The sequence below is a fragment of the Micromesistius poutassou genome (genome assembly GCF_964030765.1).
Source record: "Micromesistius poutassou genome assembly, chromosome: 2".
NCBI classification, from domain to species: Eukaryota; Metazoa; Chordata; class Actinopteri; order Gadiformes; family Gadidae; genus Micromesistius; species Micromesistius poutassou.
The window spans coordinates 393,094-411,184 of NC_140272.1; the positions used below are offsets into that span (position 1 = coordinate 393,094).

At 51.4% G+C, this 18,091-nt stretch overlaps 1 protein-coding gene across 1 annotated transcript in view; it reads right to left on the reverse strand.

The window, feature by feature from the left end:
- Window positions 1-18,091, reverse strand: part of LOC311338352 (guanine nucleotide-binding protein G(i) subunit alpha-2) — a 37,538-nt gene that overhangs the window by 11,837 nt on the left and 7,610 nt on the right. The window lies entirely within an intron of this gene.

Below are 18,091 nucleotides of genomic sequence, written 5' to 3' on the forward strand. Positions count from 1 at the left end.
CAGTGCCGTCCACTGTGATACAGGTCAGGGCTGTTGAAGACGTTCTACAGAACATCCTGCCTTGGCACATCCAGTGCGGTGCCGAGGCACCGGACATGCGATGCATTCTCCGTTCAATTATTCACCTTTTCTGGTCTGACATCACCCATGCCGTGTCTTATCTGTGGTTACATTGCCGCTCCACACTGACGACAGAATCCACGCTGACCGCACACACACACACACACCGTGAGCCAAACACTTTACTACTTTAAATCAGGTGGCTTATGCAGCTGGTATTTAACATTTGCCAATGGTCTTTTGTGCCCACCAACACACCCACACACAGGCTGAACCTCATTTATGATTGGCTTGTGTGGAACAAAAGGAACTGAAGCCAAGAGAAGGAAGAGAAGGGAGAAGAAGTCTTTCTTGTAAACACTCCTTAAGAATGGAGTAGAGAGGCCCCTCTGGGGGTCTCTAGACTACTCCTCCAGGCCCCTGAAACGTCCTCAACAGCAAGGGCCCACAGAGGTCCTGCAGGCCAACTGAACGGTAACAACGTATTAACATCGCCTGGTAACAGCCTGTTTGCAACGTCCCCCACCCGGTAACTGCAGCATCACGAATCAGAAGAGTATTGTTTGGACTTATGACCTCTAAGACTCTCCATCACCCACCGGGTGACTGACACACACACACAGACACACACACACACACACACACACACACACACACACACACACACACACACACACACACACACACACACACACACACACACACACACACACACACACACACACACACACACACACACACACAGCGTGTGAGCCAGCTAATTGAAGACAAGCAGAGTAAATCCATCCCTTTGGGTCCTGTAATAACTAAAGGGCCGTGTTGTTTCCCCTGGCAGCAGGGCTCCTGTTCATCCAACAGGGGAGCTGAACTGCTCCGCAGGAGGCACCTGGTTCAGCTCTGGGGCTCAGAGGAGAGCAATTAGGAAGCTTTGTTTAGTATCAACATCACCACGCCCGTCCCTCTGGGAATAACAGAGTCGATACAATAAGCCTATCAGGCGGCCGGGGGGAATGAACAGAGTCAGGGTCCTGTTCAGTGAGCAGACAGCCTGCAGGTTACAGACAGCAATGGTTAAGATATCCAGCTATTATTATCAATATGTGCTTAACCAGTTACCCTAACCAGGGAGGGGAACTGACCCTAGAGCCATCCATCATAACCCTAACCAGGGAGGGGGAACTGACCCTAGAGCCATCCATTATAACACTTACCAGGGAGGGGAACTGACCCTAGAGTCATCCATCATAACCCTAACCGGGGGGGGGGGGGATCTGGCCCTAGAGCCATCCATAATAACCCTAACCAGGGAGGGGATCTGACCCTAGAGCCATCCATTATAACACTTACCAGGGAGGGGAACTGACCCTAGAGCCATCCATCATAACCCTAACCGGGGAGGGGGATCTGACCCTAGAGCCATCCATTATAACACTTACCAGGGAGGGGATCTGACCCTAGAGCCATCCATCATAACCCTAACCAGGGAGGGGGATCTGACCCTAGAGCCATCCATTATAACACTTACCAGGGAGGGGAACTGACCCTAGAGCCATCCATAATAACCCTAACCAGGGAGGGGGATCTGACCCTAGAGCCATCCATCATAACACTAACTTGCGAGGAGATGTTTTGTATACATACACATTTTAGGTATAGCGTTATTGTGTATTTTTGATGATATTTGTTTTCCTTACTCAGACTTTATCTCCATGTTTTGGAGCAGAGCCTTGTAAGAGAAGCATTGAGAATGAATGAAGTGAATCTTGATGAGTGGTACCTCCCTGCTCAGACTAATGAGTGCTTTAAGTAATAAGACTTCAGCGTTCTCTTCCTTTCTTCAGAAAACGGGCCAGGTTCCCTTGCAGGATCCCTGGCCCTGGCAGCCATCTTGCTAATAGTATGTTATTCACTAGAGATCAGCTGGCGGCCATTTCACGACCTGCAGGGCTGGGCTGTAATTCATGTTATCCTCACCGCCCTGCAGTGGCACTGTGACCACAGCTACACATCTTAACAGGAAGACGGAGAAGAGGAAAGACCATTTTGTAGACTTAACCATACTCATATGATGAATCCTGCTCATATTGAGGAGATACATGTATTGATCAGAATATGATGAATCCTGCACATATTGATGGTATTGATGAGATAGATTGATGGATCAGAATATGATGAATCCTGCTCATATTGAGGAGATAGATTTATGGACCAGAATATGATGAATCCTGTTCATATTGAGATTATAGATTTATAGATCAGAATATGATGAATCCAGTTCATATTGAGGAGATAGATGTATGGATCAGAATATGATGAATCCTGTTCATATTGAGTCGGAAGCCCTTCAGGCAGACCCTGGCGACGTGCTGATCTAGAAGACAAACGTCAGCTCGCGTTGGCCAACTGATCAGGCAAGTGACGGTTAGGTGAGCGGCGTCAGCGCCTCATGGCTCTCCATCTAGTCTACCCGCTCCGGATCAGGACCATTAAAGCACCCAGCTCTCTCTGCCATGCAGCTGGCCGGCGGGGTGTGGGGGGAGAATGGTGTGTGTGTTTTTGAGTAAGTGTTTTTCATTCTGGCCCGGTCTGAGAGTGAGGGAGCCACAAAGACCACAGTGTGCAGCCCCCCCAAACCCCCAGCCCCCCCACGGACACAGGCCCACCACTGTTTACCCTTCAGCCTGCTCCAAGACAACACCGGACCCCCCGGCCTCACAGCCTCCACAAGATGTAGAGGCTCTGAGGCCCGCTGCTCTAGACCACTGGGCATGGAGCGGTCGTGCTGGAGACAGGTACAGGCTGGAGACAGGTACAGGCTGGAGTCAGGTACAGGCTGGAGTCAGGTACGGGCGGTGGGCTGGTGTCTTCTACTAGAGTAGGAGGATGCGTTAAGCAGCTCTAAAGGAAGTTCCGATAAGAAGCTCTGAGGAGTCGTAATGTCAGCAGGAGGATCAGGTCAGCTTTAAGTTCCCCTTCACATATCAAGTGTATTTTCTGCGCCAGCCTTCAATTCTATAAAAACAGCCTTTTGAGAAAATGCATATTTGGCAGCAACTTCAACGTCATGCTCCTTCTGAAATGGTTCTTGGCTAAACTTGACATGTTCATATCCAAGCTGCTTAGTTCTGCTGATTCTGCACGCCAGATTGCACGCTATCATTCAGAAAGGCGACACAGAGACACACACGTCTTAAGAATGATCCAATGAAGAGGTTGTAATACAACCTTATGCTGTTAAGCCCACTATTGACCTGTGTGAAGGCGTGCACCTTGTGTGAAGCTAGTTGTCATGGAAGCGGGATGTTGAACGAGAGCTCCTATCAGATGGAGATAAAAACGAAAGCAGAGAGCAGGAAGCAGAACGGCGGGGGGCTGGGAGTCCAGCTGTCAGTACACATCATGTGCTGCTCTACATATATAGGCTGCGGTTCTCCTACATAGTACATGTTCACTGGAGCAAACAAATTAAATTTAAGCTCATCCAGTGGAGTGCTCTTACAGCAATACAATAATCTACTTTTGTTCCTCCGTAAAAAAAAATGCATCATTCCCATAAGACCATGCTGGATGTATTCCAACCAACATTTATAAACCTTGAATATATCTCCATTCATTAGCAGCGACCGTATCGAAGCTAAAGGACTTCAGTAGGGAATTAAAAGCGTAAAACTCTAACACTGATATCAGGTAAAGATGAAAGTACGCACTCAAGTATCTGCCAAGAGGCATCCATGTGTTCATAGAAGGTCAGCTGACAAACCTCTAACAGCTAACAGTACCTGCTCATACCACAGCTCTACTCTGTTCAACTAAATACTAAGGGCCCCTCCCCCTCAGACAGAGCCCACGGGGCCACTCCCCCCTGGGGACAGAGCCCCTGGGGCCCCTCCCTCAGGGGACAGACCCCCTGGGGCCCCTCCCTCAGGGGACTCTGTGTCTCCAAGGTCAGCCAGGTGATGAGGCCTTAGAGAGCAGAGGGCGTGCCGTGGAGGAAGAGATGAAAAGAGAAGGTCACAAGGGTAGAGCAGGCTCACACACTGAAGAACAACACGGTCTAGATCAATACCTGCCGATGGGGGATAGATTGGCCCATTTAGCAGCTCCACCATCTCAGCCTATTAGAACCATCACTTCCCTGGTCCATCTTTGTACTCTGGCAGGTAGAAAGAGGCAGGTTCCCTTTGGACATCGCACACACGCGCTCTTACTCCCATTAGCTTTCTCCTAATGAGATAAAAGTCTTCCTCCACACTCCTCCTCCTCCTGCTTATTGCTCCTCCTCCTCCTGCTCCTCCTACTGCTGCTACTGCTGCTGCTCCTCCTGCTCCTCCTGCTCCTCCTACTTCTCCTCCTATTGCTCCTTGTAAGACACATGGGCCACCTCCTTGTGAGACATACATAGAACATAAAACACAGACACACACACACACACACCTTGTTTTAAGTAATTAAGAAACATTGAGAGTCTCTAATTGGCCGATGGAAGCAGCTTGTACACTCCACCGTCCCCCCCACCCCCTCCAGCCCCCTGCAGAGAGGAGGGGTGTTACCGTGGACCCCCGCGGGGCAACAACAACAGAGACTCATGTCAACCACACCAAAATAAGATAATTTCATAATAGCACAAGAACAGTGACCTTGATTAAGGATTTCTGTCGGAAGTTGAATCAAACGCATGAGACAAAGAAAACTCAACTAGAAGTTGGAGCAACACTATGGTGGTAGCAACTAGCATTCCCCCATGGTACTATCCACCAAGTAGTCTCATGGTACTATCCACCAAGTAGTCTCATGGTACTATCCACCAAGTAGTCTCATGGTACTATCCACCAAGTAGTCTCATGGTACTATCCACCAAGTAGTCTCATGCTACTATCCACCACGTAGCCCCATGCTATATCCACCACGTAGCCCCATGCTATATCCACAAAGTAGCCCCATGCTACTATCCATCAAGTAGCCCCATGCTACTATGCACCAAGTAGCCCCATGCTATATCCACAAAGTAGCCCCACGCTACTATCCATTAAGTAGCCCCATGCTACCAAGCAGGGAGGAACTGTGGCCCCTCGATAGGAGCCTGTGTGGAAGGTGTTAAGAGGGGTTGCAGGGAGACGAAGGTGGGGGAGGTTGATTGCAGACTGTTAATCGTAGGAGACAGGAGTGAGGGACGACCGAGAGGAAGGGGAGGAGGGTGTGAAGAACGCGTCGGTGTTAAGAGACCCTGAGGCCCACAGAGAGGAGTGTGACAGTGAAAGAAAAAGAGAAACTATAAAGAGAGGACAGCAGAGGGTAAGAAGACAGAACACACAGCGTGGAGACCAGGAGGTAACAGAGGAGAGCAGGAGGAACCAGAGGAGACCAGGAGGTACCAGAGGAGAGCAGACGGTACCAGAGGAGAGCAGGAGGTACCAGAGGAGAGCAGACGGTACCAGAGGAGAGCAGGAGGTACCAGAGGAGAGCAGGAGGAACCAGAGGAGACCAGGAGGTACCAGAGGAGAGCAGACGGTACCAGAGGAGAGCAGGAGGTACCAGAGGAGAGCAGGAGGTACCAGAGGAGAGCAGACGGTACCAGAGGAGAGCAGGAGGTACCAGAGGAGAGCAGGAGGTACCAGAGGAGAGCAGACGGTACCAGAGGAGAGCAGGAGGAACCAGAGGAGAGCAGGAGGAACCAGAGGAGAGCAGGAGGTACCAGAGGAGAGCAGGAGGAACCAGAGGAGAGCAGACGGTACCAGAGGAGAGCAGGAGGTACCAGAGGAGACCAGGAGGTACCAGAGGAGAGCAGGAGGTACCAGAGGAGAGCAGGAGGTACCAGAGGAGAGCAGGAGGAACCAGAGGAGAGCAGGAGGAACCAGAGGAGAGCAGGAGGTACCAGAGGAGAGCAGGAGGAACCAGAGGAGAGCAGGAGGAACCAGAGGAGAGCAGGAGGAACCAGAGGAGAGCTAGTATGGTCGAGGATGTTGTCCTTCTTCCAATGACTAAATATGTGGAGGAAGCATGCCACTAGTGCTACTAAGACTATGATGCCAAATGGTTCCCATCACTCTCACACACACACACACACACACACACACACACACACACACACACACACACACACACACACACACACACACACACACACACACACACACACACACACACACACACACACACACACACACACACACACACACACACGTATTAGCTGCATGGCTATCACAGGGCCCAGATGGAATGGATCCATAATTTATGCTAATAAGCTGAAGGTTCGAAGTGATGCGAGTGGGGCAAGCACAAGCATGTGTATGTGTGAGTGTATGTGTATGTGTGAGTGTATGTGTGAAGCAATGGCTAGAATCAGCTTCCCAATTCCCATTTGCTCTATTATCTCAAGTGCCCACACATGCATGTTTCTAATAGAATCAGGCCTAACACAGCACACCAGCATTATTACCTTTAAATAGACCCAACACCTCAAGGACTAATTTTCAAACAATTCACAGTAGAAATCACTTCTACAGCCGCTCCATGGGAACCCTTCATCACTATGACCAGTGGTGCTGTTAGCAATAATTGACGGTATTCTTAAAATACCCCTTCAGTAGGTCATCAGATGAGTCATCCTGACATCTTATGTGTTCACATAAGATGTCTTATGTGTTTACATACACTCTGGTTCTCAACAGGTCCTCAACAGGTTCTACAACAGGTCCTCAACAGGTTCTACAACAGGTCCTCAACAGGTTCTACAACAGGTCCTCAACAGGTTCTACAACAGGTCCTCAACAGGTTCTACAACAGGTCCTCAACAGGTTCTACAACAGGTCCTCAACAGGTTCTACAACAGGTCCTCAACAGGTTCTCAAGAGCTTCTGGTTCTCAACAGGTTAAATTTCTCAACAGGTTCCTCAACAGGTTCCTCAACAGGTTCCTCAACAGGTTCCTCAACAGGTTCCTCAACAGGGCCTTTGCTCTGTGTTGGTCTCTATTGCTATGGATCCGAGGAAGGCTTTTGTTGAGTACTGTTCGGGGGCTAGGGACCCTCAACAGGTTGAAGGGGATAGCCTCGCATGGAGGGGAGAACTAGCATTAGCACTAGCATTAGCACTAGCAGTAGCACTAGCATTAGCACTAGCAGTAGCACTAGCATTAGCATGGGTCCCTGGGACACACACACACAGCACAGATGGTAGTCAGGGGTCAAAGCAAGGTCAAGCTGATTTACTATTTGTTTGAGTACAACAGAAACTGCAAACCAAAGTCATCTCCCAGTAAATGGAATGAAGCAAGTAAGCCAGTGTTGAGGGGACATCCCCGGGCAGCCACGGTTCCTGCATGACGTCTCCTGCAGCGCTGATTGTTTGAGCCAGGAAGCCCCACCAAACACTCAGAATAAGCTTTGTCTGCTTCTGGTCTCACACCATTACTATCAGAGCTCCGATCTCAGTCCTGGAGCTAAATGCTCGACAGAGGCCCACAGCGGTCTGTCCAACCCACCCCCCGGTAGGAGACTTGGTCAAATATGGTTTCAACAAAGGCTGTGGATTAATAGATTCACTTTTCTGAGAAAATTAATATTTTAGAGCTGAGCATGAATTTGATTAGACACCTCGGGGGTTGAATATTATTTACATATTATTCTACCATATCCATCATCTTCTATTCACAGGGGATTCATTTGCAGCGCACAGTACGATGAGGTAGCATATCAAACAGTAGGAATGGGCTCTTTTCCTTCTGCTCCATGACTAAGGTCAGCACCATCAGGTGCTCGCCAGAGAAACTAGCTCCCAGTCTTCTGAAGCATGAGCACACACACACGTGCACACACAGAGAGCCCCCAGCATGCAGGATAATGATGTTTTACTGAAGGGCCATCCATCACAGAGCTGCCTGCGCCCAGCTCTGCTGTCAGACACCGTCCCGCCCATCTGCCTTGAAGTCTGCAGTAGAGACCACACGATGGCCAGCGGATGTCTGATGGTCAATGTCACCCACCTCATAGGGCCAGATGATGGCGATGCCCCATTGGTCACTGTCAAACAACCAGGATACGTTTGTGACATTGACCAATGGCCCGTTACCATAGGCTGGCCCTGAAGGAGGGGGCGCGGCTATGCAGGGTGATGACGTGCTGACAGGCTGAGAGACGAGAAGGACCTCGAGGATAATGAAGAGTCTGGGGTTATTTCAGGATGGACACGGTGCCTGGCTACACTGGACACTTTGAAGTGGAACACGGCGCCCCACCTGACAGGAAGCAGGAACACGGCAGCCCACCTGACAGGAAGTAGGAGCACTGCGGCCCCCATGCTGGACAGAAGCCTTGGAGGGCCACATGGATGGAGAAGAGGTGGGTTCATGTTTACCACAGAAGGAAATACTGGTGGTTTTACTGCCTGGTTTGCTGTGCGCTAGTGAAAAGTCAATAGAATTCATCTAGCAATGAGGGGTAATACTATTATAAATATTTAACCAGGGGTGTCTGCAACTTGAAAAAACAATTGTACCAAATGAGGATCAATGTCAACATGATAGACATTGATTCTTTAAGCAGACACTTTCTTCCTATGCAACTTACAAGTAAGGCTGGGAGAGTCATAGGATACCATACAGCCATTGCAGGAATCTACCTTGAACCATTAATCGCACACCAAATAAGTGTAGGAATAAAAAGCCTTTTCCTGTACAAAGTGTCAAATAAACACAGAGAGCAACAGTCGGTCAACGTTACATTACAGTTTAGAGTTTAGGTCACCGTCAAAGCTCTCGGCTTAGTGTGGGGACATTATTATGATGTAATGATGAGATGGAGGCACCAAGACTGCTGCGTTAAGCATCAGCTAGCAGGTGGCCTTACGAGCAGCTGTCCTGAAGGCTTCAGACAGGAGTAGTGAGGGGAAATCAATCAATCAATCCAACCTGGACAGGATCAAAGGAGCTGGAGCGAGGGTTTCCACGGTGTTGAGCTGGTGGACTCAGCGGGTCCACAAGGTCTTCAGTAGGTCTCGTTGGGAGTTGTGTTCCTTCAGCCAGATGAGATGCTGGTGAGGACCTCTGTACAGAGGGCTATAGCTGGGCTCCCAGGAGGAGAGCAGGAGCCTCAGCCATGCAGAGGACCAACCCCACGGCTGGGTTGTGTCTCAGTGAGGTGTGGACAGTGAGATGGAGAATCAGGCGGAAGGGAAGTGTGCAGTAGCAGACAAATAAATGGGGCGGAAAGAGGTTGCGATCCGCAGGACGTTTAGACCCCAGACACTAGACACTATTGCCCTGTTTGCCAAAAAGGCACAGGGAATGAACACGGGTCAGATGAAGTTTCGACAGCACAACCCTTTTCCTTTTCCAGTGTTTGCTTTAAAAACTTTCACTGAATCCAGATCAATGTAGGAGGAAAGACTCCTCCAACACTGATCTGGATTCAGTGAAGACCACTCAAAGAACAGCAGCGTGTCACCAACGTAAGACAAAGATGTATGAGTGCACAGTCAATAAGAGAGGTAGACCATAAGGAAGGAGGTTCTCAACCTCATGGTCAGCTGGGATCAGTAGCACAATACTTCAGTACATAACACAAGGTAAAGCAGCCTTTACCTTGATGCAACGGCAGAACGTTGCATCACCTGGGATCACAGTTCATGCCCAGATAAAGATAACATGTAGGAGAATGTATTTGCATCCCTCAGGTGAACCACCATAAGCCACCTTTGTCCAATGCCTCAAAACTCAAACTAATAACTCCCCCTGACATATTTCATCATGGCGTGCTTCCTGACTTCCACCTCCTCGTTTCCGTGGTTACCGTCACTGAGCGGGGCCTGTTGCTGGCACTTCCTCTGCGTCAGGAACCGGAGAGGACACGAGCGCAGTGGGAAGCTCGCTGGCCCCAGCATGGGGTCTGCAGGCTGGCTCCCCCCAGCAGGGGGGAGAGGCGTCTCTGAGACAACAGACAACCATGGAAGGATACTAAAGATACAATGGATACTAAGTAAACAATTACTTGGTAGATTTTCCCCTCTGGCAGGTCAAAAGACAAATATGTAAAAGTTAATATTGAACTCTGAGGCAAAACACGTAGAACTTGAATGATCACCTGTGTGTGTGCATGTGTGTGGGACTCCACAGGAATACAGAAAAGGTTTGCAGTGCCCCTCCGACAGAGAGGTCTTTGTGCGTAGACATTATGTCCGCCTAAGTCTGGTTGCAGCTTTGTCTGGCCTGCTTTGCTTTTGTTCACGTCCACTTCCTTTTAGAGCTCTCGCTCTCTCTCGCTCAGCGAGAGAAAGACAGAGAGAGACGTCATGCCAACCAGGGCCAGACCGTATAGTGTTGCTGTCAGAATCCTTACACTGGTCAATATCAATACATCAACATCTCTTCAATAACCAATTGCCAAATCAAGTAGGTGGACTTCTAAAGAAATATGGCTGATCTAGGGGTATAAACATATTGCGATGGCGTAACTCATTTCACTCAGGTAGGGCCGTTTGTAGTGCCACAACAGAAGTGTTTGCTTTGGAAACACACAGTGTGGTCCAGCGATAAGCGCCATGGTAACCAGAGCTGAATGCCACGTGGGCCGTTCCTCTAGTTAACCAATCAGAGTTCACCAGAGGCAGCCATCACATACTGGTGAACAGAGGAAGGAGGACTCATTCATTTACAATATTACGCTGAGCCAAAGGGGCCGCAGCTGACTCCACACAGACCTCGTCTCCATGACAACAGGCCTGATGAGGAGCTGGTTAGCGATAAGGACTGTTGACCGACGGCTGGTCAAGCTTAAGGGTGGTGCAGTAGGGAGGGCTGCCCCAGATTAAGGGAGGAGGATGTACACTCATATCCAGCCCATAGGGTCCGCCGGAGTTTCACGAGGAAGGCCATGGCTGAAGCACAATGCTGAGGGGAAGGGGACGCCAGGAGGGAGAACAACACTGAACACCCTCCTCCCTCCGCCCCCCCCGTCAACAGGAAGCTGAGAGCTGAAGTTCCTCTTTGTGTCAGCCAAGTCGAGACACAAAGACCGCCCCCCTTCATTAAAGAAAGCTTTAATTAACCCATGGAGTAAAGCTCCCAAGTATCACCATCACAATATGGAAGTATATATACCTATATTACATTTTATATACATTTTTCAATCAATGAATGAAGCTCCAAAATGAGCACGATTCTGTCCAGGCTTCATCCAGTAAAGATTTGGGACAGCTCTAAGGTATCTCACAAATATGCATATTGAAAGTAAAATTATTGAAAATGAATGGACATAAAAACCAAAACAGTGTGTCTAAGATTAGGCCATGTAGAATTGAATGATGGCCAAATCAACCTCAGTACGTCCATTGTTCAACTACAACCCAAGGTCAGTTTGATAAAGAGGAACTTCAGAAGGTTTGGCATTCTTCACCAGGTAGAGCGACGGAGGATTTAGCCACTCCGAGATTAATTTAAGTCGAGTCATAAACAATCTTCAATGGCGGCTATCTTTTAATTCAACCTTGTCCTTTCAGTTCAACCTGTTTAAGCAGACTGTGTGTGCGTGTGTGCGTGTGTGTGTCTCAAACACACACACGCCGCCTAGACCAGTACTTTAATGTCACCATAAACAAGCAGGTCCCAAACAGCCGCGTCATTGGCTCGCTGCTCTCTTTCATTCCTTTCATGTGAAGGTCAGAGCTGGAGATCCTTGGAGTTCTGAAGTCAGGTCCAACGCGCTATCTCCATCCCAGACACCGCTGTACCGCTGTAGCCTTCCTGTCCACAGGTGGGCTGAAGGTAAACCCGATAGGAGACCAAACGACTTCATTAATGGCCATTTGCATTCTAATGACCAGCGTGTGCGTGTGCGTGTGCGTGTGTTCATCGTAACACAAGCAGACATGGGTTCAGGGAGACGGTCTGAACCGCGTGCCGTCTGCACTAGGCTAGCAGCAGTTAGCTATAATAGCAGTGAGCTAACCCTAGCTCACCGAGCTAACCCTAGCTCCCAGTGATAAGGTACTGGCCCATCTGCGACCCGAGGCCTGCTCACTTCCTGCCCAACAGGAAACGTGCGACGTAGCCAAGCACTTCCTGTCCCACTGCGGCAGTAATTACACACGTACATGCTCTCACACACACACACACACACACACACACACACACACACACACACACACATAAAATAAACACACTCTACAACTCTACTCTCTCTCCCCCCTCCCTTTCTCTCCCGTCCCTCCCTCTCTCTCTGGCTCTGTCCCCCTGCCCGTCTCTGTGCTTGCAGTCCGTCAAAAAGTGAATAAAGGATTCCTCCAGTAGGAGGATGGAACAGCATCAGGGCTCGCTGACTCCTCTCCACAGATACCCTGTAAAGCTAAACAAATCTGCTCCAACAAACGAATGTCTGGCCGTGTTAACGACACACAGTTTAAACAGACTGTTTTAAAACAGTACTGTGTACTTTTGGGGAAGTTTCCAACAAGCGGCATGTCTTTTTGTAGAAAGGTGCTTACTTGACTTTTTTTTTTTCCCCCCCCAAATCACAAGACCAAGTTGCTCCACTGAGTAAAAGGTTGTCACGGTTCACCATGTGGCGAGCTAGGGGTTTTCAGTGACACGCTACACCATACTACTACACCCTACTCCACCAGACCTCTACTACTGAGCCACAGCTTCCCATTGGCCTCACATACCTCGTTTCCCCACAGCCTCTAATCAAACGCCAGTGGAGAAGGCCACAAGATGTTCACCACTGGGCTATGCTGGGACCCAGACCAGTTCACCACTGGGCTATGCTGGGACCCAGACCAGTTCACCACTGGGCTATGCTGGGACCCAGACCAGTTCACCACTGGACTATGCTGGGACCTAGACCAGTTCACCACTGGACTATGCTGGGACCCAGACCAGTTCACCACTGGACTATGCTGGGACCTAGACCAGTTCACCACTGGGCTATGCTGGGACCCAGACCAGTTCACCACTGGACTATGCTGGGACCTAGACGTGGTGTTTACCACTGGGCTATGCTGGGACTCAGTTCACCACTGGGCCCAGAGAACCAATGTGTGCAGGAGTTCATCCCATGAAGGTAAGGCAATTCATACAGCAGCACACTTCGGAAAATAAACCGCAAGTTTCATAACTTTGATAAAAACTGATAATATATTTTGAATATAATATAAAACGTGCAGAATCGCAGATTTGTGTGCTTGCGGGCGCGCGTGTGTGTGTGCCTGTGTGAGTGTGTGCCTGTCTGCCTGTGTGCACATGTGTGTGTTTTAGGTGGAGCAACTGTTTAGTGCAATGAAAGTTGGCATTTAAAGAGACTGCTACGTCAAAGAACGGCAAACCACTGACAAGCAGAAAACAGGAAATCAAACCTCCCCTCGGAAAGGCTTCTTTTTCGGCAGATCTGCATGATAAGTCTCTCTGGCTGGCTCCATTGTAAAGGGCAGCCCCTAGGCGGACCTCAAACTGATCAACAAGAGACCAGAGATCATTACAGCTTATTAGAATGAGGACTCAACACATTCCAGCTCACTATAAAAAAATAAAAGCAAAGAAACATCAACAAACACACCTGAAAGTAGCTAGTAAAGCAATATGAAACAAATCCCTGTACAATGAAACATTCCTCCTCCGTGGTGCAGAAGACCCTGCAGACCTCCCAGATGGATCCCTCCATGAGAGCGCCATCTCGTACCTCCAAGGCTCCTGGCAGCCAGCTGCTCCCTCAGCACAGCTGGCCCATATCCCTCAACCAGGAGCAGACGGACAGACAGACAGACAGACAGACAGAGGCGGACAGACCCACAACACCCGGAGGCCTGGTTCACATCTCGCTGTGGTTGATCTGTGTTCCTCTGCTCTCCATGAGTCCTCCCTCCTCCACACAGCGTCCCTCTGGCCCTCAGTTCAGTCTTAGCCTGTCCAGCACTAATCCCTGTACCTGGTCTCATCAGCCACCACCGTCACAAACCCAGCTCGGACTCACGCCCTCAAGACACCAGCGCAACATCGAAAACAAACTAGATGTTTCAAATCCCGGTCCAACTCACTGATAAGATAGATGTGTGTCCTCCCTGATAAGATCTCTGTCCTCACTGATAAGATAGATGTGTTCCGAGGCTGATGTGATGATGACAGACGGTTTCACCGCTCAGTGACGCCTGGTCGACTGCAGCAGGCTTCCCAACATGCCTGGGAAATCTGTCTTCATTATCTTGATTTTCCTTGAAGGTTGACGCTTTCAAGGAATGAAATAATGATTCCACCATCAGAAAATGGAGGACTTACGCTTCTGTATCTGTCCCCAAACTTGTTTACCTCCCTGCCTCACACAACCTACAAGGCTGCTTTTATCATAATATTTGAATAATTAGATCACCCATGAGTTGACACATGGTGTAGGTTTTCTTTGACTAGTAGAAACTCCTTATTTAAAAACCAAGCCGAAGGGACACAATAATTGAAGCAGAGAAGAACTGGACGATGCTTTGGCTGAATGAGGTCGTGGTGGGCAGCATCAGGAGAAAATAAAGCCATGGTGCTTTTCCTTTTCCAGAAACGGTAAGAATGACCCTCCCTCTGCCCTCCTCTTCCTCCTCTTCCCCCTCCTGTTCCCCCCCCTCCTCCTGTTCCTCCTCCTCCCCTCTCTGTTCCTCGTCTAAATAGGGCCCAGTGTGGCAGGGCCCTAACGGAGGCCCCACTGAAGAAAACCACATAATTACAAATCACAATAAAGCCCTCAGTGCAGCCTCTCCCTCAGAGCTGCACCCTGCTCCGTCCAGCTCCACCCAAACACCACCCTCCCTCTGCACGCACTGTTCCCTTTCTGCTACAGCAGTCTTCTAGCCTGCTCACCCATTCCCCTTCTCCCGTGTCTCCCCCCCTCCCTCCCTCCCTCCCATTTTAAAGCCTGGTTTCAAAAGGAACACGGTGATGTGATCAGTTTTGGGGGGGCTGGTGTTTTTGTGCGGGGAAAGAAAACCACCACGGCCTGGCACGGCTAGATTCAGCCTCTAGGGGCAGGGTGGTTTGGGGACAGTGGCCCCTAGATGCAGCCTCTAGGGGCAGGGTGGTTGGGGGACAGCGGCCCCTAGATGCTGCTTCTAAGGGCTGTCCCCCAGGGACCGACCGGTCAGCAAGCTCCTCTAGAGCCAGTTGGCCGTACCTGTCCACAAGCTTTGCACCAGCCTGGAACCCTAAGTACGACCTCACTGACCTCTAACACTCAACAAGAGCACAACACAAGTGACCGCCTCCGTACCCATGAGTCCCGACAGGTCCACCACACGCTTCAGGGGAATGATTCTGGTTCCATGTTCTCCTCCAGTGAACTAAAGCCCAGGCGTCTGGCGAACACTAAAGGGCCTCGCTGGGCTCTGGAATATCCAACACACACAACCTTTGCACTACTGCCAGCGGAGCTACTGAGTAAAGCCCAGCTCACTCTCTCTATGCTGAGAGGTGGGGGGGCAGGTGGGGGTATTGACACACGGTGACACAATGGTGAAGGTGGAAATGAGCCAAACAAGTTTCCTCAAGCCAAAGAAGATAATGAAAGATTTCAATAAAACAGTTATCTAACACTAAGAGGCACACGCACACACACACACACACACACACACACACACACACACACACACACACACACACACACACACACACACACACACACACACACACACACACACACACACACACACACACACACACACACACACACACACACACACGAGTAAGGTGTTTTCTATTGATCACATCGCACATTGCATCTTTTCTGTACATATCTGTGCACAGAATTTCCCACGTGAGAAATGACATAACTCCTTTCAAAGAGGCGTGCCCTCTCCCAAACTATGCTTATTAAAAATAGCCGACTTTGTGAACTTGGACTTCGTCACTCATCATATAATTTTTTTATGAGAGAAAGGGGCTTCAGACTGTTTTCAATGAAACTACAGTTGGCGAACAAAATCCCTTGGCTGCAGAAAAGTTGACCTCCATTGTGATTACTTATTTATGTAAACACCGCCCTAGAGTACGGTTGGCGTTAGTGTAGTGGGTTAGAAGCCCCACTAGAAGAGAACAGTGCTTAGAGCTCTCAAACTACGAGAAGTGCATCTGTGTCCGACTTGACGTGGTGGGAACTTGACGTGTTTCTGACCAGTTCCGGCGGATCTTCTCAAGTCTCGTGCATGCATGCGCTCAAATGCGGGCGATCTGAAACGCAGCCATTGAGAGGCTTTGTGACAGGAAGAGCCAATGAGAGGCCTTATTACGGGAAGAGCCAATGAGAGGCCTTATGACGAAGATGAATTAGGGGGTTTATCCTCATCTCAGGTAATTGCAGCTGCTGTAAGGAGACAACAAGCTCCTATTGGCCGAGGGGAGGGTGTGTGGCCCCATTTGACCAGCATGGTGTTGTGCTGTGTCCCTCCCTGGTATTACCGTGGAGATAAACCTGTCATAAAGGGGAGTGCACGGCTCTCTCACACTCCGGTCAATAATTAAACCAAACATGTTGACGGGAGGCGGGGGGGGGGGGGGGGCCTGACATGAAACGATCCACCATGCAGGGGGCCAAGAGTCCAGACCTGGTGAGTCCAGTCCTGGTGTTCTACTGGTCTGCCTCAGAGGTAGCGGGCTGTGGGGGCTCCAGGTCTGATGTCTAGTCCTCACACCTGCCGTTCTACGGTTAACCCTCAGACGTAGCGGGCTGTGTGGGGGGGGGGGGGGAGGGGTGTTCTACCTCAGACGTAGCGGGCTGTGTGGGGGGGGGGGGGGGAGGGGTGTTCTACCTCAGACGTAGCGGGCTGTGTGGGGGGGGGGGGGGAGGGGTGTTCTACCTCAGACGTAGCGGGCTGTGTGGGGGGGGGGGGGGAGGGGTGTTCTACCTCAGACGTAGCGGGCTGTGTGGGGGGGGGGGGGGAGGGGTGTTCTACCTCAGACGTAGCGGGCTGTGTGGGGGGGGGGGGGGGGGGGGTGTTCTACCTCAGACGTAGCGGGCTGTGTGGGGGGGGGGGGGGGGGGTGTTCTACCTCAGACGTAGCGGGCTGTGTGTGGGGGGGGGGGAGGGGTGTTCTACCTCAGACGTAGCGGGCTGTGTGGGGGGGGGGGGGGGGGGGGTGTTCTACCTCAGACGTAGCGGGCTGTGTGTGGGGGGGGGGGAGGGGTGTTCTACCTCAGACGTAGCGGGCTGTGTGGGGGGGGGGGGGGGAGGGGTGTTCTACCTCAGACGTAGCGGGCTGTGTGGGGGGGGGGGAGGGGTGTTCTACCTCAGACGTAGCGGGCTGTGTGGGGGGGGGGGGGGAGGGGTGTTCTACCTCAGACGTAGCGGGCTGTGTGGGGGGGGGGGGAGGGGTGTTCTACCTCAGACGTAGCGGGCTGTGTGGGGGGGGGGGGGGGGTGTTCTACCTCAGACGTAGCGGGCTGTGGGGGGGGGGGGGGGGGGTGTTCTACCTCAGACGTAGCGGGCTGTGGGGGGGGGGGGGGGGAGGGGTGTTCTACCTCAGACGTAGCGGGCTGTGGGGGGGGGGGGGGGGGGGTGTTCTACCTCAGACGTAGCGGGCTGTGGGGGGGGGGGGGGGGGGGGTGTTCTACCTCAGACGTAGCGGGCTGTGGGGGGGGGGGGGGGAGGGGTGTTCTACCTCAGACGTAGCGGGCTGTGGGGGGGGGGGGGGGGGAGGGGTGTTCTACCTCAGACGTAGCGGGCTGTGGGGGGGGGGGGGGGGGGTGTTCTACCTCAGACGTAGCGGGCTGTGGGGGGGGGGGGGGGGGGGTGTTCTACCTCAGACGTAGCGGGCTGTGGGGGGGGGGGGGGGGGAGGGGTGTTCTACCTCAGACGTAGCGGGCTGTGGGGGGGGGGGGGGGGGGGTGTTCTACCTCAGACGTAGCGGGCTGTGGGGGGGGGGGGGGGGGGGTGTTCTACCTCAGACGTAGCGGGCTGTGGGGGGGGGGGGGGGGAGGGGTGTTCTACCTCAGACGTAGCGGGCTGTGGGGGGGGGGGGGGGGGGGGTGTTCTACCTCAGACGTAGCGGGCTGTGTGGGGGGGGGGGAGGGGTGT